This window comes from Pseudophryne corroboree, chromosome 1, assembly GCF_028390025.1.
Source record: "Pseudophryne corroboree isolate aPseCor3 chromosome 1, aPseCor3.hap2, whole genome shotgun sequence".
Classification (NCBI taxonomy): Eukaryota; Metazoa; Chordata; class Amphibia; order Anura; family Myobatrachidae; genus Pseudophryne; species Pseudophryne corroboree.
In genome coordinates, this window is record NC_086444.1 from 1,116,875,932 (window position 1) to 1,116,901,504 (window position 25,573).

The window sequence follows — 25,573 nt, forward strand, 5'->3', positions numbered from 1 at the left end:
GGATGTCTTGGCTGGCTACATAGATGCCTCTCTCTGCTTCCCTACCCAGGAGTCGCAATGGCCTGCAGTCAGGGTAGCTTTATGTGATCTTGCGGCCATGGCCAATGTGCTGGGTGTCATAGATTAGACATACGGTGAGCTGAGGACACCTAGGGGCAGGCAATATATTTATACCAATACTCATCTGGCCCTAGACACTAATGTGGTGTTTGTTTTTGTAGCTAATTAAGCAATACACATATTTGGTGTTAACAATTTATTTTTAACAACATACCAATTTTGGCATAACAGAAATTTTAACTAATTAAATGGCCACCATATTCTGGCCAGTCATTATTATTTTTTTCTTTTTTGGGTGCTGGGTGCGGAGGATTGTGGTGGCTCGTGGGCGCGGCTTCGACTTGAGCGTCGAACTGGGGATTGAACTGGGGTGTGGCTTGGGGTTGTTGTCCCTGAGCTCGAGGTCACATGGTGTGAGCCCAACACACTTAGACTTTGGCTAAGAATGTTTAAACTTGCCGTTAGCTGCGTATTAGCGGCAGTGTTGTTTCCAATCATTCGAGACAGATTGTCATTGATTAATTGGTTATGCTGTATCATCTGGATAAGTGTTTGTTGCTGCCGCTGCTGATCATCCAAGATGCGCTGAAGGTTAGCCTGCATTTGGGTTTTGTCTGCCCTCATCTGCTCCATAGTGTTTGCAATTCAGCCCACCTGCACTATGAGTCTGCCTGAGTTGCGACTCAGTCTTGGCAAATGATGGGGCAGACTTGACAGGTATTGGGTTTGGGTGGTGAGGCACGCGTAGTGTTGTGCCTGTTGTGAGGACCAACTTGACCAAAACTCTGGGCCCATTTGTGTTGGGCCTGGTGTTGTGCTTATTTGGGGGCTTTGGGATGTTTGAGGTGGTTGGGGTATGTCCTGAGGCATGTTTGCCTGTGTTGGATCGATGGGCTGCAGGTGGAGTGTGAAGGTCTCCTGGTCACGGTCCTGCTGGACATCCTCGCTCATGATGGCTGGGTCTGTATGGGGTTGAACACAGGCAATATTTAGTACATATGTCGCATTGGTCTTACAATAGTTTTTCATCAACATGCATTACTTCATAATATTAATGTAATAGCTAAATAGATTGTGGAATAAACTTAACTATGTTGGTCACCTTTTAGTTAAATGATGTGGCTCCAAACGTATACTACTCAGTTGTTTAAAGTTTGTTGAAATTGTAGGATTCAGAGTCATAATTACTGTTTAAACTCCATGAACTCTTACAAAATCAAAGTACTACATTTTCTTTTGGATTATGAAGCTTCCTTTGGTCCAACACACAAAAATCAAAAAATGTGTGGAACAATACACTCATACATTGGTCAAGGCAGTCAGTGGTCTGGCCAAAACGCAGGGCCGTTTCTAGACAATTTGGCTCCCAGTGCGAGATTTCAAAATGCTTCCCCCCCCCCCCCCCCTATTGCTCTAAAAAAAAAAAATGTGTGCCCCCCCCCCCCCATATAGCCATAAAAAGAAAAAGCATGCACGCGCCTTAGGCGCGCGCACTCCCGACAAGGGTGTGTGGCCTGATTAAAATGGGCGTGGTCTCATTAAAGTGGGCATGGCCTCATCTGATATCATCACACCCACCACAGGGGTGAAAAAATAAAAATAAAAAAGTCCCCTTTTTACACATTACAGCAGGCAAGTGTCCCCATATTACACAGTGCGGCAGGCAGGTGTCCCCATTTTACACAGCGCGGCAGGCAGGTGTCCCCATTTTACACAGTACGGAAGGCAGGTGTCCCCATTTTACACAGTACGGTAGGCAGGTATCCCCATTTTGCACAGTACGCAGGCAGGTGTCCCCATTTTACACAGCGCGGCAGGCAGGTGTCCCCATTTTACACAGTACGGAAGGCAGGTATCCCCATTTTACACAGTACGGTAGGCAGGTATCCCCATTTTACACAGTACGCAGGCAGGTGCCCCCATTTTACACAGTGCGGCAGGCAGATATCCCCATTTTACACAGCACGGCAGGCAGATATCCCCATTTTACACAGCACGGCAGGCAGATATCCCCATTTTACACAGCACGGCAGGCAGATATCCCCATTTTACACAGCACGGCAGGCAGATATCCCCATTTTACACAGTACGCAGGCAGGTGCCCCCATATTACACAGTGCGGCAGGCAGGTATCCCCATATTACACAGTGCGGCAGGCAGGTGCCCCCATTTTACACAGCACGGCAGGCAGATATCCCCATTTTACACAGTACGCAGGCAGATGCCCCCATATTACACAGTACGCAGGCAGGTGCCCCCATATTACACAGTACGCAGGCAGATATCCCCATTTTACACAGTACGCAGGCAGATGCCCCCATATTACACAGTACGCAGGCAGATGCCCCCATATTACACAGTACGCAGGCAGGTGCCCCCATATTACACAGTACGCAGGCAGGTGCCCCCATATTACACAGTATGCAGGCAGATGCCCCCATATTACACAGTACGCAGGCAGGTGCCCCCATATTACACAGTACGCAGGCAGGTGCCCCCATATTACACAGTACGCAGGCAGGTGCCCCCATATTACACAGTACGCAGGCAGGTGCCCCCATATTACACAGTACGCAGGCAGGTGCCCCCATTTTACACAGTACGCAGGCAGGTGCCCCCATTTTACACAGTGCGGCAGGCAGGTATCCCCATAGGCAGGTGTCCCCATTTTACACAGTGCGGCAGCGGCAGGCAGGTTTCAAGTTGAGGGGAAGGAAGGGGGAGAGAGAGAGAGAATACTTACGTCTTCCCGCTCTTCGGTCCCGCCGCCTCACGTCCCTCGCGCCGGCCGCCTCCTCCTTCATGCTTATCTCCTTCTCTCCTCTCCCGAGCGCTCCTGCTCGGGGGGCGGAGTTTCGCGGAATGACGTGTTTGCGTTGTGATGTCACGACGCAACGCGTCATTCCGCGAAACTCCGCCCCCCGAGCAGGAGCGCTCGGGAGAGGCGAGAAGGAGTAACAAAGTGCCGTGGCGGGCGCCCCGTGCGGTTGCACGGCTCGCCCGCCGCTAGAAACGGCACTGCCAAAACGTTTACTAATATAGTGGTATAAAATGTACACATTAACAATGTTATTCAAATTTTTAAGGTGCCCTATGTTTAGAAGTGGTATTTTTGCCCATGTCAAACCTTTTTTTTTTTTCATTTTGTTTTTTTTAGATTTTATTTAGGTAGCAAAAAAGCAAATGCGTAAATGTGTTGATATGGGCATCCTCAAATTTGACAATTAACATCCTAAAATTACGTTAACACCATCTGCTTGTAGTTGTTTATTATTGCAAGTATGAGTGGTCATTTTGAGTTTTGTTTTTACAGTACTAACAGTGGTGCAGATGTATAAACCTGGAGAAGGCATAAGGAAGTGAGAAACCAGTGATATGTGCAAGGTGGTAAAGGCACAAGGCAAGCAGCTCCAAAATGTACATTAACAGTTGTGTTTATTTTGTACTGCTGCCTTTATCATCTTGCACATAACAGTGTTTTTTCACTTCCTTATGCCTTCTCCTGGTTATTAAATCTACTCCACTGTTTTCTAACTTAATTACAATAATAAAATCTATTTACTCACCAGACAACTGTGGGAATTGTGGATCCTCACTTTGGGGGCTGGCCAAAAGAGCGAGTGGTGGCACGGCAGACACTGCAGAGATGCGCCTTTGGGGTGGTGATGCTGGGGCAGGAGCAGGAGCTGGAGTATCAACACGGGGCCTCTTGGGTGGCCTTGGAGCCACAGTAACGGTGCCCTGTGATGGGCGCCTTAGTGGAGGCGGAACAGACGAAGAACCTGTGTGATAAGATCTTCATTATCATTTTGTTTTTCTATGTGTTTGCAGAATATGTGGTTACAGTTAAATCTTACCTGCATTGCCACCATCAGCAGCTCTAGGCAGTGTTGGATGTGGCCTGGCTGTGCTGCTTCTCTGGCGTACTGTAGAAAGAAGAAGAATGTCGATATGAACATACTCTTTGGTTGTTATGTTTATGCAAAATACTTTTTGGGATGAAAACATATGTGGTAGCTGCTGTGACTTAAACTAAGCGATGCTTAGCCTTGAATGCATGACTACATTGGGTGTGTATACTTTAAATGCAAACCAAATTAACCATACAATACATACACAAATGCAAATAATGCCCAATATTATACTACTTAAAATAAAACACATACGTCGTAGCTTTACACAGCCACAATATTGCATGCTCAGTTACCAATTTTTAACGCAAAAAAAAATACAGTAGCCACAAATATCTGCACTAAAATGAAATCAACAAACCTACAAATGCATGCAAATACACATAATCAACACAAATGATAACCCAGAACAACACAAAATAAGCATACATCCATTGAAAATGCAATTATTTGAAAACATATGCATAAAACACAGTCATCACACTTCATTAATAAACTCCGACTAACATTTACTTGGAAAAGCAGACACCAGAAAATGGCCAACACAACCAGAAACATTGACAATACATAATGGCAAAAAAAACAGATTTAAGAGTCACACTACACCAGCCCGGGCCAACCTGTGTCTCTCCAGATGTAGTGAAACTACACATCCCAGCATGCCCGCCAAAACATTTGTCATTCACTAAGTTCAAAACTGTGGCAAGGCATGATGGGACTTGTAGTTTGACAACAGCTGGAGAGCCACAGGTTGGCCAGGCCTGCACTACATCACCAACACATTAGAAGAAATAAACAAATTACAAACACAATTAGCGTAAATACATTTCACACAACTAAGGACAAAGCACAGATGTTTCAAATAAAGGCAGAAATTTAAAAAAACTCACCATCCTGCTTTGGGCGGTCCGAATCCCGGACATGAGTGGCACAAACCACCTCAGGCGGAATCAGCATACGCACAGGCTCCTCCCAATCTCTATAAGACGCTCGGAAGGGGTGTCCCACTGTCCACCCCCGGTTTGGCGGACAGATTTTGCCTCCTTCGCCATCTTCGCCTTCACACGGCGCTTGATGTCGTAGAAGCGTTTACGACAGGTGTCCTCGGTCCGCCTCACCACACCCTTACTGTTCACAGCAGCAACAACCTTCCCCCACAGAACAGTCTTCCTGCGGGTCGACACCTTTGCTGCATCAGACCCAAACAACTGGCGATGATGCCTCATCAGCTCCCGCACCAGAGCCATATTTTCAGCATAACTGAACTTAACATTGCGGCCCGTCTTTGTAGTGGTGCGTGGCTGCGGAGCCACAACACCATCACTATCACTATTAGTGGAAGCCGCAGCAGCAACCTCCCCCTCCTCCTCACTAACCTCCTCCCTCTCACTCACCTCCTCCACCTCACTAACCTCCTCCCTCTCACTCACCTCCTCCACCTCACTCACCTCCTCCACCTCACTCACCTCCTCCACCACACTCACCTCTGACTGGGACATAATCTGGACAAACCACAAATAACACTGAGAAAATAAAACAAATAACACACTCCTCCACTACCACTACACACCACACACACACACTCACTCACAAACAATGACAATAGACGTAACAAAAAAAAAAAAGACAAAAAAATAGACAGACTTTTAAGTAACTACACAACTAGTATGACAAGACTACTTACACACACAGTACAGCACTCAACAATCACAAAACTCCGCCTCAAATCCTCCACAAACTCCACAAAACTCTCCAACTCCTAACACACCTTCCTCTCTCCTCTCCACTAGCTAAACCTACGAGGTGCGGCCGGCTTGGGGCGTTTTTATAGTAATGTGCACAGACACTCCTCCATCACGAATCAAACCAATCACGGACGAGTGACAAAAACGAAACTTAGGAAAAAAACGCGTCAGTGAACGGACAAACACTGCCGTAACCGAAATGTGACGCAGTCGTAACAAAAACCTCAGAACACGGCCGACAAACCTCTAAATCGGCCGCATTATACCTTACAAAACCCCGAATGACATCGACATCGTAAAACACGAAAAATACAAATACGACAGCTTAGTAAATGAGGCGTAACAAATTCAAAAAGTTGCACAAATACACTTTCGATGTCATTCGTGATGATTCTCACTCCAAATCGGTACTAATACGAATCTTAGTAAATATACCCCTGTGTTTGGTTTTTATTTAAGGAGAATTTTTCACACATCTTTTACACTTGTAACACTGATCAGCTAATCTTACTGCTGTCTTCTTTCTAATACTCAGCAGCTACTTTCACTTGCCTAACACTCTGATTTTTCACTGCTATCCTTTACGTGTGTGGTTTGGCTGGGGTGGTTTGGGGGTGCCATGCGCCCCAGAGGCGAACCCCTATAATATTAGGGACCTGTCGCTATATACCAGGGCAGGGACGTGCAGTCAGGGGAGGCAGGGGAGGCAGTGCCTCCCCTGTCATTAATGAGTAAAATAATACAAAGAAGATACTTATGACACATAAGTATCTTCTTTATTATTTTACCTATCATTATATATGTTCAAATCACTTTGGGAGGCACCGATCGTGGAGCCTCCCGTAGTGATTAGGAAAAGTATGGGGAGCGGGGGGCGGGCACAGGCGGGCCCTAGCAATGGGCTGGAAAAGCCCATTGAAATAACATGGGAAAGCGGCACCATTAGTGGTGCCGCTTTCCTACAGGGACGTGCTTTCAACCTATGAAAGCACGTCCCTGTGAGTGAGGCCACAGTGATTGGCCAGCGGATCCGTCACTGGATCCGCTGTCAATCACTGTATGGGGCGGCATCGGTACCTGCGGAGGTGCGGCGGCGGAGGTACGGGAAGCGGCGGGCCGGGCGGCGGAGATATGGGATGCGGAGGTACGGGATGCGGAGAGGCGGGCGGCGGTAGCGGCGGCGGTAGCAGAGTTTTGGCAGCGGAAGCGGTACCCATTTCAAAAATGGCGCCTCAGCGTCATTTTTTAAATTCAAGATGGCCGCCGCGAGCCAATCATGGCTCGCCGCGTCATCGCCCCGCCCCCTCCCGCTGACTTATATAAGTCAGCGCGAGGCAGCGGCTGTCAGTCCGACGGCGGAGGAGGAGCGGAGAAGAGCTCCTGAAGACGCCGTGGAAGTCCTGGATGGGCGGCGGCTATGCAAAAGAGCTTAGCAGCCGCCGCCCACCAGGTGAAGATGCTGGAAGTCCTGGGAAGGCGGCGGCCATGCAAAAGAGCTTAAAGGCCGCCGCCTCCCAGGTGAAGACGTCGTGGAAGTCCTGGATGGGCGGCGGCTATGAAAAAGAGCTTAGCAGCCGCCGCCCACCAGGTGAAGACGCCGGAGGAAGACCCCAGAAGCCCTGGGGAGGTGGCGCCCTCCCAGGTGAAGACGCCGGAAGCCCTGGGAAGGCGGCGGCCATGCAAAAGAGCTTAAAGGCCGCCGCCCCCAGGTGAAGACCCAGTTTAATAAAGAATTTTTTAAAGAATGTGTTGTGTTTTTTTTTTTATATTTTCTTTACAGGTGGACTACAGGTGCCAGCGGGCCCTTTATGTCCGGGCATGCTGGCACTTATGGTTCTCCAAGTGCCAGCATGCTGGGGCAGGCTTGCTGGGACCTGTAGGCCACCTGTAAAGAACAATATTACTATTCTTTGCAGGTGGACTACAGGTGCCAGCGGGCCCTTTATGTTCGGGCATGCTGGCACTTGTGGTTCTCCAAGTGCCAGCATGCTGGGGCAGGCTTGCTGGGATCTGTAGGCCACCTGTAAAGAACAGAACATACAATGAACCCCGCACCCACCGCCACCAGGGGTGCGGGGCATAGCACTGGGCTATCAGCCCAGTGCTGGTTGTTGCTCGGGAGGGGGGACCCCATTTTGATTTTTTGGGGACCCCACTTTCCGAGGAATTCCAGCCCTGGGCTGACTGGTTTGGGGGGTGTTTAATGGCATGGCAGGGGGACCCCACACTGAGTGTCTCCCCTGCTATGGCATTATCCCCCCTGGCTGGTTCTGCCTGGTGCTGGTTTTAGTGGTGTGGGGGGACTGCACTTTTTTTTTTTTTTTTGGGGGGGGGGCGAGTTTAGCTGCAGTGCCTCCCCAGGCCCTGACCTCACCGCACGTCACTGTACCAGGGTGTCTTGTCTCCTGGTCATTCTGATCAGTTTCTAGCTTCTGTGAATCCGCTATTTGGTTCCAGCTCTGGCCAATCCTGCAGCACTACTGCTACCATCAATTTCAGTTTCAGTCTGGTCAATAAAGCTTCCTGCTCTGACCTGTTCTGCAGCACTACTGTTCCCAGCAATTCTAGTTCTACCCTGGCCAATACAGACTCCAGCTCAGATCTATATTTGTATCAATTGCTTGATACAAGTTCTGGCGCTATGATTGTGCTGGTTCTCTAAGCTGCTGTTAAGGTGAGAGACAGTCAATCTCTCATATACTGGAAATACAACGTGTAGAACATGAAAACAGCGCTAATAAAGAATCTAAAAAACAGGTGTTTCCTTAAAATAAATCACATACGTTTTAATATTAATCAACATATATATAAAATAGAAAACTCTCACAGATATGAACCATAAAAAATAGAGCCTCTATAGCCAGTCTCTGACCACCGACATTTTGATGTAAATGTGCACACCTCTTGGTATTAGTAATGTCCCTGTGACCGGTCACAATATCAACAGGATCCTTAGTTTTAAATATGCAGATGTGTCCAATCTTGTGGTATAGTTACCAAAATTGCAGTGGATTGGCCGGGTATCCCACCTAGCGAAGGTCCAGAGGCTGTCTCCGATCCGACGCAGATGTTTGGTGGTTTTCCCTCTGTTAATTTTCCACGTCCATAGGTTGAAAAATGTCCAAGATGGTAATAACTGCAATGGTATCCTGAAGGTGGCTTTAGGGTGTCTGGGTCAGGGCTGGTTCCCTTACGCGTTTCGCTGGCGTTTGGCAGCTTTATCAAAGGTGCTCTTACTGGGCTCATATGGCTCTTATATAAGGATAACAATTAACAACCTGTAAACACCTGTTCCTATTTAATTAGGTTTATATACACAAAATCATATTAACTATACATATATAGCAGCAGAGAGACAGACATCTTCTAATGTAGATAAATAAATAAAAAAACGAGATGTATAAATGTATTAAAAACATTGTTTTAGTTAAGTGTCAGAATGGGTCCGATCACATGACCTCTATCATGTGGTGTGGGTTTGTCCTCGTCGTATATCCCTATTGGTCAGCAACATAAACTACTGAGTAACCATAGTAACCACCCCCACTGTTCCCCGGTCACATGAATTTATCTCCCAATCATTCGATTAAATCGTAAGGTCCCTCATCATATGACCGGTATTATTTCCTTATAAGGACTTCCGGATCCGCCACGTCATACCGTCATGTGACCGTGGCTCGACCGCCCGTCATAATGACGTATCCTGAGGCCCGATCACGTGATCGTCGGGTTTCCTGCACAGTGTAAAGGTACCCTACACTGCGGCGGCGCAGGACGTATGTTCAACTCCAAGTCACGTGATAACGTTCCGTCATGTGATCGCCGCTGAGTTACTTACACAGTATAGGAGTGCCTCACAGTGTGGCCGCGCGAACACGTGATCAGTACTAGGTGACATAATATTGTTTACCTTTTCTTAAAAGGACAGGAACCTCTTTTTCTAAAAAAAGATATAAAATAAACCCATTTTTTCTACTCCTATACAATTCTACATATCCCTTTTCATTCTAGATATCCGTGCGGCAATAGATATCTCTATAGGTTAGATTTCAACTTTTTTTTAAAATAAAAAACACATTAAATTAAAATTAGGATTAGAGTTAGGAATTAATACAAGAATAAGGGGATCAAAAGGACATAGTGAGATAAAGAAACCCACCTTAGCTATTTATGAACTGAGCAATTATCAAGAGTAAGTACATGCCCACATATATATATGGACATATCTGATGTATATTAAAAATAAAAATAAATATAAATAGGATAACCATTATGAACATCTGATATAACAGGGATGATGCGTAGGAAGAACCGCATAAGCCCATATTCCCTGAATCATTTTTAAAAGGTGAGAGGGACTAGGGGAGGCGGGGGGGGGGGGGGGGGGGAGGGGGGGTATTTGGGGAATAGGAGAGGGAAAGGGAAATAGGATGATGGAAAGATTGGGGGAAGGGGAAACAGAACGTGGCAGGTCATTCTTGGATCATAGTACTGAATTTAGCTCCAAGGCCTCGTTCAGACCCTGAGGATGGAGTGAATTTAATTTAAAGGTCCAAAATATCTCCTGTTTACATAACTTACTATATCTGTCCCCACCTCTTTCAGTCTGTGTGATATGTTCAAGACCAAGTAATTTTAGCGTACTTGGATCTAGAGATGAGCGGGTTCGGTTCCTCGGAATCCGAACCCGCCCGAACTTCATGTTTTTTTTCACGGGTCCGAGCGACTCGGATCTTCCCGCCTTGCTCGGTTAACCCGAGCGCGCCCGAACGTCATCATCCCGCTGTCGGATTCTCGCGAGGCTCGGATTCTATCGCGAGACTCGGATTCTATATAAGGAGCCGCGCGTCGCCGCCATTTTCACACGTGCATTGAGAGTCATAGGGAGAGGACGTGGCTGGCGTCCTCTCCGTTTAGAGAAGAGAGAGACACAGTAGAGACGAGAGAGACACAGTAGTAGTAATTTTGGGGAGCATTATTAGGAGGAGTACTACTATACTACTATACTACTTGCTGAAGTGATATAGATTAGATAGTGTGACTGTAAGTGTATTGTATTATCTGACTTGTGGGGGAGACACTGACAGTGGGGAGCAGTTAGAGTCTGAGAGCAGGACTCAGGAGTACATATAACGTACAGTGCACACTTTTGCTGCCAGAGTCAGTGCCACACTGCCATTGTTGTGACCACACTGACCACCAGTATAATAATATATTTTGTGATTGTCTGCTTAGGACTCGGAGTACTAGTTGCAAGTTGCAACGTGAGTGACCTGACCACCAGTTTAATAATCAATCACCACCAGTTTAATATATATATATATAATTGTATATAATATATATATATATATATATATATATAATATTGTATACCACCTACCCGTGGTTTTTTTTTTTTTCATTCTTCTTTATACATACTACTATAGTAGCTTACTGTAGCAGTCTGCGGTGCTGCTGACCTGACAGTGTCCAGCAGGTCCGTCATCAGTCATTACATAATAAATATATATAGTACCTGTCCGGCTGCAGTACTAGTGATATTATATTGATTTCATCTCATTATCAATAATTTATCATCCAGTCTAGACTCTATATTAGCAGCAGACACAGTACGTTAGTCCACGGCTGTAGCTACCTCTGTGTCAGCACTCGGCAGTCCATCCATAATTGTATACCACCTACCCGTGGTTTTTTTTTTTTCTTTCTTCTTTGTACATACTACTATAGTATAGTAGCTTACTGTAGCAGTCTGCGGTGCTGCTGAGCTGACAGTGTCCAGCAGGTCCGTCATCAGTCATCATTACCTAATAAATATATTATCTACCTGTCCGGCTGCAGTACTAGTGATATTATATATACATACATATATATATTGATTTCATCTCATTATCAATCATCCAGTCTATATTAGCAGCAGACACAGTACGTTAGTCCACGGCTGTAGCTACCTCTGTGTCGGCACTCGGCAGTCCATCCATAATTGTATACCACCTACCCGTGGTTTTTTTTTTTTCTTTCTTCTTTGTACATACTACTATAGTATAGTAGCTTACTGTAGCAGTCTGCGGTGCTGCTGAGCTGACAGTGTCCAGCAGGTCCGTCATCAGTCATCATTACCTAATAAATATATTATCTACCTGTCCGGCTGCAGTACTAGTGATATTATATATACATACATATATATATTGATTTCATCTCATTATCAATCATCCAGTCTATATTAGCAGCAGACACAGTACGTTAGTCCACGGCTGTAGCTACCTCTGTGTCGGCACTCGGCAGTCCATCCATAATTGTATACCACCTACCCGTGGTTTTTTTTTTTCTTTCTTCTTTGTACATACTACTATAGTATAGTAGCTTACTGTAGCAGTCTGCGGTGCTGCTGAGCTGACAGTGTCCAGCAGGTCCGTCATCAGTCATCATTACCTAATAAATATATTATCTACCTGTCCGGCTGCAGTACTAGTGATATTATATATACATACATATATATATTGATTTCATCTCATTATCAATCATCCAGTCTATATTAGCAGCAGACACAGTACGTTAGTCCACGGCTGTAGCTACCTCTGTGTCGGCACTCGGCAGTCCATCCATAATTGTATACCACCTACCCGTGGTTTTTTTTTTTTCTTTCTTCTTTGTACATACTACTATAGTATAGTAGCTTACTGTAGCAGTCTGCGGTGCTGCTGAGCTGACAGTGTCCAGCAGGTCCGTCATCAGTCATCATTACCTAATAAATATATTATCTACCTGTCCGGCTGCAGTACTAGTGATATTATATATACATACATATATATATTGATTTCATCTCATTATCAATCATCCAGTCTATATTAGCAGCAGACACAGTATGTTAGTCCACGGCTGTAGCTACCTCTGTGTCGGCACTCGGCAGTCCATCCATAATTGTATACCACCTACCCGTGGTTTTTTTTTTTTCTTTCTTCTTTGTACATACTACTATAGTATAGTAGCTTACTGTAGCAGTCTGCGGTGCTGCTGAGCTGACAGTGTCCAGCAGGTCCGTCATCAGTCATCATTACCTAATAAATATATTATCTACCTGTCCGGCTGCAGTACTAGTGATATTATATATACATACATATATATATTGATTTCATCTCATTATCAATCATCCAGTCTATATTAGCAGCAGACACAGTACGTTAGTCCACGGCTGTAGCTACCTCTGTGTCGGCACTCGGCAGTCCATCCATAATTGTATACCACCTACCCGTGTTTTTTTTTTTTCTTTCTTCTTTGTACATACTACTATAGTATAGTAGCTTACTGTAGCAGTCTGCGGTGCTGCTGAGCTGACAGTGTCCAGCAGGTCCGTCATCAGTCATCATTACCTAATAAATATATTATCTACCTGTCCGGCTGCAGTACTAGTGATATTATATATACATACATATATATATTGATTTCATCTCATTATCAATCATCCAGTCTATATTAGCAGCAGACACAGTACGTTAGTCCACGGCTGTAGCTACCTCTGTGTCGGCACTCGGCAGTCCATCCATAATTGTATACCACCTACCCGTGGTTTTTTTTTTTCTTTCTTCTTTGTACATACTACTATAGTATAGTAGCTTACTGTAGCAGTCTGCGGTGCTGCTGAGCTGACAGTGTCCAGCAGGTCCGTCATCAGTCATCATTACCTAATAAATATATTATCTACCTGTCCGGCTGCAGTACTAGTGATATATATACATACATATATATATTGATTTCATCTCATTATCAATCATCCAGTCTATATTAGCAGCAGACACAGTACGTTAGTCCACGGCTGTAGCTACCTCTGTGTCGGCACTCGGCAGTCCATCCATAATTGTATACCACCTACCCGTGGTTTTTTTTTTTTCTTTCTTCTTTGTACATACTACTATAGTATAGTAGCTTACTGTAGCAGTCTGCGGTGCTGCTGAGCTGACAGTGTCCAGCAGGTCCGTCATCAGTCATCATTACCTAATAAATATATTATCTACCTGTCCGGCTGCAGTACTAGTGATATTATATATACATACATATATATATTGATTTCATCTCATTATCAATCATCCAGTCTATATTAGCAGCAGACACAGTACGTTAGTCCACGGCTGTAGCTACCTCTGTGTCGGCACTCGGCAGTCCATCCATAATTGTATACCACCTACCCGTGGTTTTTTTTTTTTTCTTTCTTCTTTGTACATACTACTATAGTATAGTAGCTTACTGTAGCAGTCTGCGGTGCTGCTGAGCTGACAGTGTCCAGCAGGTCCGTCATCAGTCATCATTACCTAATAAATATATTATCTACCTGTCCGGCTGCAGTACTAGTGATATTATATATACATACATATATATATTGATTTCATCTCATTATCAATCATCCAGTCTATATCAGCAGCAGACACAGTACGTTAGTCCACGGCTGTAGCTACCTCTGTGTCGGCACTCTGCAGTCCATCCATAATTGTATACCACCTACCCGTGTTTTTTTATTTTTTCTTTCTTCTTTGTACATACTACTATAGTATAGTAGCTTACTGTAGCAGTCTGCGGTGCTGCTGAGCTGACAGTGTCCAGCAGGTCCGTCATCAGTCATCATTACCTAATAAATATATTATCTACCTGTCCGGCTGCAGTACTAGTGATATTATATATACATACATATATATATTGATTTCATCTCATTATCAATCATCCAGTCTATATTAGCAGCAGACACAGTACGTTAGTCCACGGCTGTAGCTACCTCTGTGTCGGCACTCGGCAGTCCATCCATAATTGTATACCACCTACCCGTGGTTTTTTTTTTTCTTTCTTCTTTGTACATACTACTATAGTATAGTAGCTTACTGTAGCAGTCTGTGGTGCTGCTGAGCTGACAGTGTCCAGCAGGTCCGTCATCAGTCATCATTACCTAATAAATATATTATCTACCTGTCCGGCTGCAGTACTAGTGATATTATATATACATACATATATATATTGATTTCATCTCATTATCAATCATCCAGTCTATATTAGCAGCAGACACAGTACGGTAGTCCACGGCTGTAGCTACCTCTGTGTCGGCACTCGGCAGTCCATCCATAAGTATACTAGTATCCATCCATCTCCATTGTTTACCTGAGGTGCCTTTTAGTTGTGCCTATTAAAATATGAAGAACAAAAATGTTGAGGTTCCAAAAATAGGGAAAGATCAAGATCGACTTCCACCTCGTGCTGAAGCTGCTGCCACTAGTCATGGCCGAGACGATGAAATTTCATCAACGTCGTCTGCCAAGGCCGATGCCCAATGTCATAGTACAGAGCATGTAAAATACAAAACACCAAATATCAGTAAAAAAAGGACTCAAAAATCTAAAATAAAATTGTCGGAGGAGAAGCGTAAACTTGCCAATATGCCATTTACCACACGGAGTGGCAAGGAACGGCTGAGGCCCTGGCCTATGTTCATGGCTAGTGGTTCAGCTTCACATGAGGATGGAAGCACTCAGCCTCTCGCTAGAAAAATTAAAAGACTCAAGCTGGCAAAAGCACAGCAAAGAACTGTGCGTTCTTCGAAATCCCAAATCCACAAGGAGAGTACAAATGTGTAGGTTGCGATGCCTGACCTTCCCAACACTGGACGTGAAGAGCATGCGCCTTCCACCATTTGCACGCCCCCTGCAAGTGCTGGAAGGAGCACCCGCAGTCCAGTTCCTGATAGTCAGATTGAAGATGTCAGTGTTGAAGTACACCAGGATGAGGAGGATATGGGTGTTGCTGGTGCTGGGGAGGAAATTGACAAGGAGGATTCTGATGGTGAGGTGGTTTGTTTAAGTCAGGCACCCGGGGAGACACCTGTTGTCCGTGGGAGGAATATGGCCATTGACATGCCTGGTGAAAATACCAAAAAAATCAGCTCTTCGGTGTGGAAGTATTTCAACAGAAATGCGGACAACATTTGTCAAGCCGTGTGTTGCCTTTGTCAAGCTGTAATAAGTAGGGGTAAGGACGTTAACCACCTCGGAACATCCTCCCTTATACGTCACCTGCAGCGCATTCATAATAAGTCAGTGACAAGTTCAAAAACTTTGGGCGACAGCGGAAGCAGTCCACTGACCAGTAAATCCCTTCCCCTTGTAACCAAGCTCACGCAAACCACCCCACCAACTCCCTCAGTGTCAATTTCCTCCTTCCCCAGGAATGCCAATAGTCCTGCAGGCCATGTCACTGGCAATTCTGACGAGTCCTCTCCTGCCTGGGATTCCTCCGATGCATCCTTGCGTGTAACGCCTACTGCTGCTGGCGCTGCTGTTGTTGCTGCTGGGAGTCGATGGTCATCCCAGAGGGGAAGTCGTAAGACCACTTTTACTACTTCCACCAAGCAATTGACTGTCCAACAGTCCTTTGCGAGGAAGATGAAATATCACAGCAGTCATCCTGCTGCAAAGCGGATAACTGAGGCCTTGGCATCCTGGGTGGTGAGAAACGTGGTTCCGGTATCCATCATTACTGCAGAGCCAACTAGAGACTTGTTGGAGGTACTGTGTCCCCGGTACCAAATACCATCTAGGTTCCATTTCTCTAGGCAGGCGATACCGAAAATGTACACAGACCTCAGAAAAAGAGTCACCAGTGTCCTAAAAAATGCAGCTGTACCCAATGTCCACTTAACCACGGACATGTGGACAAGTGGAGCAGGGCAGGGTCAGGACTATATGACTGTGACAGCCCACTGGGTAGATGTATGGACTCCCGCCGCAAGAACAGCAGCGGCGGCACCAGTAGCAGCATCTCGCAAACGCCAACTCTTTCCTAGGCAGGCTACGCTTTGTATCACCGGTTTCCAGAATACGCACACAGCTGAAAACCTCTTACGGCAACTGAGGAAGATCATCGCGGAATGGCTTACCCCAATTGGACTCTCCTATGGATTTGTGGCATCGGACAACGCCAGCAATATTGTGTGTGCATTAAATATGGGCAAATTCCAGCACGTCCCATGTTTTGCACATACCTTGAATTTGGTGGTGCAGAATTATTTAAAAAACGAGAGGGGCGTGCAAGAGATGCTGTCGGTGGCCAGAAGAATTGCGGGACACTTTCGGCGTACAGGCACCACGTACAGAAGACTGGAGCACCACCAAAAACGCCTGAACCTGCCCTGCCATCATCTGAAGCAAGAAGTGGTAACGAGGTGGAATTCAACCCTATATATGCTTCAGAGGTTGGAGGAGCAGCAAAAGGCCATTCAAGCCTATACAATTGAGCACGATATAGGAGGTGGAATGCACCTGTCTCAAGCGCAGTGGAGAATGATTTCAACGTTGTGCAAGGTTCTGCTGCCCTTTGAACTTGCCACACGTAAAGTCAGTTCAGACACTGCCAGCCTGAGTCAGGTCATTCCCCTCATCAGGCTTTTGCAGAAGAAGCTGGAGACATTGAAGGAGGAGCTAACACAGAGCGATTCCGCTAGGCATGTGGGACTTGTGGATGGAGCCCTTAATTCGCTTAACAAGGATTCACGGGTGGTCAATCTGTTGAAATCAGAGCACTACATTTTGGCCACCGTGCTCGATCCTAGATTTAAAACCTACCTTGGATCTCTCTTTCCGGCAGACACAAGTCTGCTGGGGTTCAAAGACCTGCTGGTGAGAAAATTGTCAAGTCAAGCGGAACGCGACCTGTCAACATCTCCTCCTTCACATTCTCCCGCAACTGGGGGTGCGAGGAAAAGGCTCAGAATTCCGAGCCCACCCGCTGGCGGTGATGCAGGGCAGTCTGGAGCGACTGCTGATGCTGACATCTGGTCTGGACTGAAGGACCTGCCAACGATTACGGACATGTCGTCTACTGGCACTGCATATGATTCTCTCACCATTGAAAGAATGGTGGAGGATTATATGAGTGACCGCATCCAAGTAGGCACGTCAGACAGTCCGTACTTATACTGGCAGGAAAAAGAGGCAATTTGGAGGCCCTTGCACAAACTGGCTTTATTCTACCTAAGTTGCCCTCCCACAAGTGTGTACTCCGAAAGAGTGTTTAGTGCCGCCGCTCACCTTGTCAGCAATCGGCGTACGAGGTTACTTCCAGAAAATGTGGAGAAGATGATGTTCATTAAAATGAATTATAATCAATTTCTCCGTGGAGACATTGACCAGCAGCAATTGCCTCCACAAAGTACACAGGGAGCTGAGATGGTGGATTCCAGTGGGGACGAATTGATAATCTGTGAGGAGGGGGATGTACACGGTGATATATCGGAGGATGATGATGAGGTGGACATCTTGCCTCTGTAGAGCCAGTTTGTGCAAGGAGAGATTAATTGCTTCTTTTTTGGTGGTGGTCCTAACCAACCCGTCATTTCAGTCACAGTCATGTGGCAGACCCTGTCACTGAAATGATGGGTTGGTTAAAGTGTGCATGTCCTGTTTATACAACATAAGGGTGGGTGGGAGGGCCCAAGGACAATTCCATCTTGCACCTCTTTTTTCTTTCATTTTTCTTTGCGTCATGTGCTGCTGTTTGGGGAGTGTTTTTTGGAAGGGCCATCCTGCGTGACACTGCAGTGCCACTCCTAGATGGGCCAGGTGTTTGTGTCGGCCACTAGGGTCGCTTAGCTTACTCACACAGCTACCTCATTGCGCCTCTTTTTTTCTTTGCGTCATGTGCTGTTTGGGGAGTGTTTTTTGGAAGGGCCATCCTGCGTGACACTGCAGTGCCACTCCTAGATGGGCCAGGTGTTTGTGTCGGCCACTAGGGTCGCTTAGCTTACTCACACAGCTACCTCATTGCGCCTCTTTTTTTCTTTGCGTCATGTGCTGTTTGGGGAGTGTTTTTTGGAAGGGCCATCCTGCGTGACACTGCAGTGCCACTCCTAGATGGGCCAGGTGTTTGTGTCGGCCACTAGGGTCGCTTAGCTTACTCACACAGCTACCTCATTGCGCCTCTTTTTTTCTTTGCGTCATGTGCTGTTTGGGGAGTGTTTTTTGGAAGGGCCATCCTGCGTGACACTGCAGTGCCACTCCTAGATGGGCCAGGTGTTTGTGTCGGCCACTAGGGTCGCTTAGCTTACTCACACAGCTACCTCATTGTGCCTCTTTTTTTCTTTGCGTCATGTGCTGTTTGGGGAGTGTTTTTTGGAAGGGCCATCCTGCGTGACACTGCAGTGCCACTCCTAGATGGGCCAGGTGTTTGTGTCGGCCACTAGGGTCGCTTAGCTTACTCACACAGCTACCTTATTGCGCCTCTTTTTTTCTTTGCGTCATGTGCTGTTTGGCGAGTGTTTTTTGGAAGGGCCATCCTGCGTGACACTGCAGTGCCACTCCTAGATGGGCCAGGTGTTTGTGTCGGCCACTAGGGTCGCTTATCTTACTCACACAGCTACCTCATTGCGTCTCTTTTTTTCTTTGCATCATGTGCTGTTTGGCGAGTGTTTTTTGGAAGGGCCATCCTGCGTGACACTGCAGTGCCACTCCTAGATGGGCCAGGTGTTTGTGTCGGCCACTAGGGTCGCTTAGCTTACTCACACAGCTACCTCATTGCGCCTCTTTTTTTCTTTGCGTCATGTGCTGTTTGGGGAGTGTTTTTTGGAAGGGCCATCCTGCGTGACACTGCAGTGCCACTCCTAGATGGGCCAGGTGTTTGTGTCGGCCACTTGGGTCGCTTAGCTTAGTCATCCAGCGACCTCGGTGCAAATTTTAGGACTAAAAATAATATTGTGAGGTGTGAGGTGTTCAGAATAGACTGAAAATGAGTGGAAATTATGGTTTTTGAGGTTAATAATACTTTGGGATCAAAATGACCCCCAAATTCTATGATTTAAGCTGTTTTTTAGGGTTTTTTGAAAAAAACACCCGAATCCAAAACACACCCGAATCCGACAAAAAAAATTCGGTGAGGTTTTGCCAAAACGCGGTCGAACCCAAAACACGGCCGCGGAACTGAACCCAAAACCAAAACACAAAACCCGAAAAATTTCAAGTGCACATCTCTAGTACTAGAATCCAGTAGTACTGTCAGACTTGGTGACTGTCTGACAGTGTCAGGTGGCAGCGCTCAGCACCTCACTTGTAATGAGACTCAACATAAACTACAGCTCCCAGCATCCCTTGTTGCCGTGAGCTCCGGGAGCTGTAGTTTATTTTGAGTCTGATAGATCACTAGTGCAGTGCTGTGCAGCTGGACACCGACGCCGGCAGTAGCAGACAGTCACAAGGTACAATCCGGATTAAGTAAGGGGAGGGGTGGCACAAGACTGCACTGCACGGCATTGACCTTCGGGAAGTGGACGGAATGGAAACAGGGGGGCGGGGCTACACGGCACTCAGTCAGTGCCAGGCAACCCAGCAGCATGGAGGAGAGAGGGAGAGGACAAGGAGCTACTAAAGTACATGCATTGAGTGTACCCTGTCTGTGAAGTGAGGGGGGTAAACACTATATAGTCTGACTGTATGTGTATCTGTATCTGCATTTATGTATGTGACTATGTGTGTGTGTGTGTGTGTGTGTGTGTGTGTGTGTGTCTACTGTATTTATGTGTGTATTAGTGTGTGACTATGTATGTGAATAAGTGTGTAACTATATATATATATATATATATATATATATATGTGACTGTATATATGTGTGTATGTGTGTAACTATTTGTATATACTGCATGTGTGACTGTACTTTATATCATATGTACTGTATGTGTTTTGTGTGTGTGTGACAGTATGTATGTAAGTGTATATGTGTGCCTATGGGCGGGATCGGATGTACTAAAGGCAGTGGGGGTTATTCGGTAAGGATTGCAGATTCTGCTCTATTGCATGCTGGGGGATGCTCATCAATCGCAGGGCAAGGCCGTCCAGTATGCTGAATGGCCTGCTCAGCGTCTGCGACCGCAACTTAATTGTGGTCGCAGCAACTGTGGACGACCCCCTGCAGCTGCAGCTAGGCTGCATATGCAGGTGGTCTGCCGCCATTTTTTACATAGGGATGGCTGTGTGTGATGTCACTCAGCCGCCCCGAAAATGCAGACGCCTGACTCCATTTTTCCCACGCCACCCCCACAATGGTCCATCACCGCCCCCCGCCCTTCGCCTCTGCCTGTCAATCATATTTGGCATAATTTGAATTACTATTGTGTGGCCACGCCCCTTCCCCACAAGGCCACACCCTTTTTTATACACCCTCCTTATTTCAAATGTGTGTGTGTGTGTGTGTGTGTGTGTGTGTGTGTGTGTGTGTGTGTGTGTGTGTGTGTGTGTGTGTGTGGAGGGGAGGGGGGGGGGCACCAGCCCTTACTTTGCCAGGGGCGCTTGGACCCCTAGATACACCCCTGTCTTTACCATTGGATTTTTAGCCTGAGTTTGCATATTATTTATTCCTATAGCTTGTTATAGAATGTAAGCTTGCCAGCTGGGCCCTGCTACCTTTCTGTCTATCAAAACCCAAGGCCAAATGTGATAAAGTGAGAGTTTCAGAAAGTGAGAGATTTGGTAAGGTTTTTCAGGTTTCTAAAGTGGCAATCATTTACACTGCAAATCCAGGTTGACCATTTACCTGCAAAACCTTACCACATCTCTCACTTTCTGAAACTCTCACTCTATTACATTTGGGACCCAGTATTATTTTATTATCGTGTTCCCAGTTGTAAAATGCAATGGAATATGCTAGAGCTATATAATTAAATGTCAATAAATAATAAAATAAATTCATGACACATAACTTACAGTATATACAGTTAAAGTAAAACTCACAGAACATATTTAATTTTGAAAGTACCAAGAAAGCACTGAGGCACAACAGTATACAGTGATCATTCCTTACAGCCAGAAGTATAAACTATACAGTAAAGTTACAGTGCAAACCTACAGTGCAACTAAATTATAAGCAAAAGTCAAAATGCTAAAAGGTTCAGTCAGTGTCGGACTGGGGCATGAAGGGCCCACCGGGGGAATGCGGTAATAGGGGCCCATACTTATGGGTGTGGTCAGCCTACAAAGGGGGAGTGGCCATCCTCCACAGAGCACTGAAATACACAATTGTCTTGTGCAGTGTAATGCAACATACATTATCTACCTTGTATAATACAAGTGCACAGTCTGGAAACTGATCCAAAGAGGAAGGAGTGGGTCCTCAGAAAGTGGGGCCCACCGGTGGTTTCCCCTGTACCCCTGTGGGCCAGTCCGACCCTGGGTTCAGTGAAGTTGCAGAGGGGGCACCAGACAGTGATGTTAGCTAGTCTTTAGACCTATGCAATACACAGTGTAAGATATGATATAATTTTTATAGTTGCTGCATGGAATCAATCATTATAACAGAGAGCAATGGGTTCTAAACACATCATGATCACCCAGTTGCAGACTTCACCCCCCCCCCCCCCCCCCTTACATGGCAGATAAAGGATATTTTTTAAATGCTCAAACTACGGATATTGAGTAAAAGTGGATTAAGGTCAATTATGCCAGTGTGTACCCAGCATTAGGCTGTGGGGACAGGGGAGGGGGAGCTTAGGCACCACCAGGGAGGGTTGGGGATAGGCTGCGGGGGTGTAGGGTTAGGGGGTTAGTGGGGTTGGCATACCGGTTAGTGTTACTATATTTACCAAACAGGTGCTGGGAACCTGCACGTCAGGATGCCGCTGTCGGTATTCTGTCCGCCGGCATCCCAAGTGCCAAAATCCCAATACCTTCCTGTATAGTATCAGGTGTATACTGTATATGCACATCACCTGCATTTCCATGAGCACACCCACACTGAGCTTTGCCTATGTCAGTACTCTTCCCCACCCCAGTTATGTCACTTCGGTGGTCAATGTGCCCAAATTGTGTGCAACTACACAGACATATGTGTTCCTGCTCATTACCTGGGCCTTGCAAAATAAAGCAAGATACACTATGCAAACGGGCTGACATTCAGTTCTACCTTATACCTTCTATGTGTAAAGACTTTGCTGGAAATCTGAATGTGCAAACAAATCTGCCTCACATATTCTGTGTACAGTACATAGACAATGTTATTACTTTTTACCAGCTTGTTGAAAAAAAGGTCATTACTATTCTATTTTTTTTTTTTTTTTCATTTAATTTTTTCTTCAATGATCCCTGTGATCGGGTAAGTTAGAGCTCCATTGGGTAAATAGTGCAATTGTAACTGAGCCATAACTCTCATTTACTACATGGTGCAAAAGCTACAATTAAAAAGAACAGCACGCACTGTGTATGATTACACAAATAACCATGATTTCATACTTGCTGTCATTAATAGAATGAAGAAAACATATGAACATATATATATATATATATATATATATATATATCCCATACTGAGCGAAAAGTCAGAGAGCTGGAGATAACTTGTCTCAATGATAATTGACATAAAACATAAGTCTGTGCCGGAATGTAATCAGCATTCCGACAGTCAGGTTGCCGACGCTCACAATACCATCAGCAGCATCCCGACTGTCAGAATGCCGACACATTCTGCCGGTAAGTATTAAGGTAAGTGATAACGTTAGGCTGTGAGGGGGTAGAGCATAGTGTTAGGCTGCAGGAGGGGGAGATTAGGGTTAGGCTGCAGGATGGGAGGCTTAGGGTTAGGCTGTGGGAGGGGGGAGTTAGGGGTAGGCTGCGGAAGGGGAGGGTTAGGCTGCGGGAGGGAAGGGTTAGACTGCAGCAGGGGTGGGTAAGGGTTACAGAACTTAGCAAAATGTGTTGGGATTCTGACCGTTTGGATACCACTGTCTGCATTTTGACCATTGGCATCCTGACTGTTAGGATCACTTACCCAACCCGTCCGTGCTAGTGCTTGGCAGAGGAATGAATCATCAGCATTACCTATTTTTTATTGCCCTGTGTTAGATGTGAGGTCAAATTGTTTTATGGGCTTATTTAGGTTTTACAAGGTAAAGTGGAGAAAAGATTAGGGCTCCCACCATTTTGAAATGAAATACTGATCTATGACATGGGCTGTGCTCGTTCTTAAACTCTGCCCCATACTTTCTTCTTGCTGCCCAATAATGTAAAATAGTTCTAGGAACCTGTTATTACTTTTCCTGGTAATTCAGGGGAAGCGAGATTCTGAACTATGGGAAGTTAAACATCATGAGTTAGAGATCTAAAATAGTAAAAAAGGGAACTGTGCTTAGATCCGTAATTGCTTTAATGCTTTCAATGCACTGATGTGTGAAGACATATAAACTGAGTCAAAAAGAGGAAAATGCATGAATTCAGAACTTTTTAAATTCCCTTATAATTAAAAAATGGGCTGATTTGTCCATAACCAATAGCGTTAGTGGATGCCTTTATTTTTTGTTTATGTAATGTTAATTGGAAAGTTTCCCCCCAACTATCTATATATCACTATTGTAGTAACATATGCGGCATAGTTGTCAACTTTCTCTAATTTCCAAAGACAATCTGCCCTGGCATGAGAGGCAAGAAATACCTAGGGAACCGGAGATATCCAACTTGAAAGCAGTGGTCCCCATCCCAGCCTCTTAATTGCTCTTCCCAGCCAGATATCTCAGGTTCTGTCCGACTTAGAGTTTTTCTGAGGGCATACTCCAAAATCTGGGACTCTCCCCTTGTGGTGGATACTGTCAGCTTGTCTCTACTATGCCCAGAACCAGAGATATCAGCCTTCAAGCAGCTGGTCCCTGCTCCAGCTCCACATGCCTAATATGTAGTTTTATATTTTCATTGGTGGATTGCTCTGGTTCCTGAACTCTGATCCCCAAATCCCCAGTACCTCCGGAAAAGTGTGACTCTCTAGTTTTTGTATCCCATTCAAAGCTAAGAAATCTACTTTGAGGAACTTGATATATCTGCAGTCAAGCAAGCTGCCCTCCCACCAGAAAATGAAGCCCACTCCACTATTCACTTTTCTCTATCGTCCTAGTGGATGCTGGGGTTCCTGAAAGGACCATGGGGAATAGCGGCTCCGCAGGAGACAGGGCACAAAAGTAAAGCTTTCCGATCAGGTGGTGTGCACTGGCTCCTCCCCCTATGACCCTCCTCCAAGCCTGTTAGATTTTTGTGCCCGGCCGAGAAGGGTGCAATCTAGGTGGCTCTCCTAAAGAGCTGCTTAGAGAAAGTTTAGCTTAGGTTTTTTATTTTACAGTGAGTCCTGCTGGCAACAGGATCACTGCAACGAGGGACTTAGGGGAGAAGAAGTGAACTCACCTGCGTGCAGGATGGATTGGCTTCTTGGCTACTGGACATCAGCTCCAGAGGGACGATCACAGGTACAGCCTGGATGGTCACCGGAGCCTCGCCGCCGGCCCCCTTGCAGATGCTGAAACATGAAGAGGTCCAGAATCGGCGGCAGAAGACTCCTCAGTCTTCTAAAGGTAGCGCACAGCACTGCAGCTGTGCGCCATTTTCCTCTCAGCACACTTCACACGGCAGTCACTGAGGGTGCAGGGCGCTGGGAGGGGAGCGCCCTGGGAGGCAAATGAAAACCTATTTGGCTAAAAAATACCTCACATATAGCCTCCGGGGCTATATGGAGATATTTAACCCCTGCCAGAATACACTAAAGAGCGGGAGACGAGCCCGCCGGAAAAGGGGCGGGGCCTATCTCCTCAGCACACAGCGCCATTTTCCTTACACAGCTCCGCTGGTCAGGACGGCTCCCAGGTCTCTCCCCTGCACTGCACTACAGAAACAGGGTAAAACAAGAGAGGGGGGGCAAAATAGTGGCAAAAATTATATTATAAAAGCAGCTATACAGGGAGCACTTATTATAAGGCTATCCCTGTCATATATAGCGCTTTTGGTGTGTGCTGGCAAACTCTCCCTCTGTCTCCCCAAAGGGCTAGTGGGGTCCTGTCTTCGTTAAGAGCATTCCCTGTGTGTCTGCTGTGTG

The 25,573-nt window shown here is 46.0% G+C and overlaps 2 protein-coding genes across 2 annotated transcripts in view; one reads left to right on the top strand and one right to left on the bottom strand.

Annotated features, from left to right (window-relative positions):
• Window positions 1-251: 251 nt before the first annotated feature.
• LOC134927734 (toll-like receptor 1) overlaps window positions 252-25,573 on the bottom strand; it is a 57,990-nt gene continuing 32,668 nt past the window's right edge. Inside the window, exons 2-4 of the transcript XR_010177716.1 lie at window positions 3,918-3,986; window positions 3,627-3,842; window positions 252-1,022 (exon numbers count right to left, since the gene is read on the bottom strand). The gene's annotated coding sequence lies outside the window, so the exon portion shown is untranslated. The remainder of the gene's footprint in view (window positions 1,023-3,626; window positions 3,843-3,917; window positions 3,987-25,573) is intronic.
• The window catches only part of FAM114A1 (family with sequence similarity 114 member A1), a 156,213-nt gene continuing 150,721 nt past the window's right edge, over window positions 20,082-25,573 (top strand). Inside the window, exon 1 of the mRNA XM_063922606.1 lies at window positions 20,082-20,105. The gene's annotated coding sequence lies outside the window, so the exon portion shown is untranslated. The remainder of the gene's footprint in view (window positions 20,106-25,573) is intronic.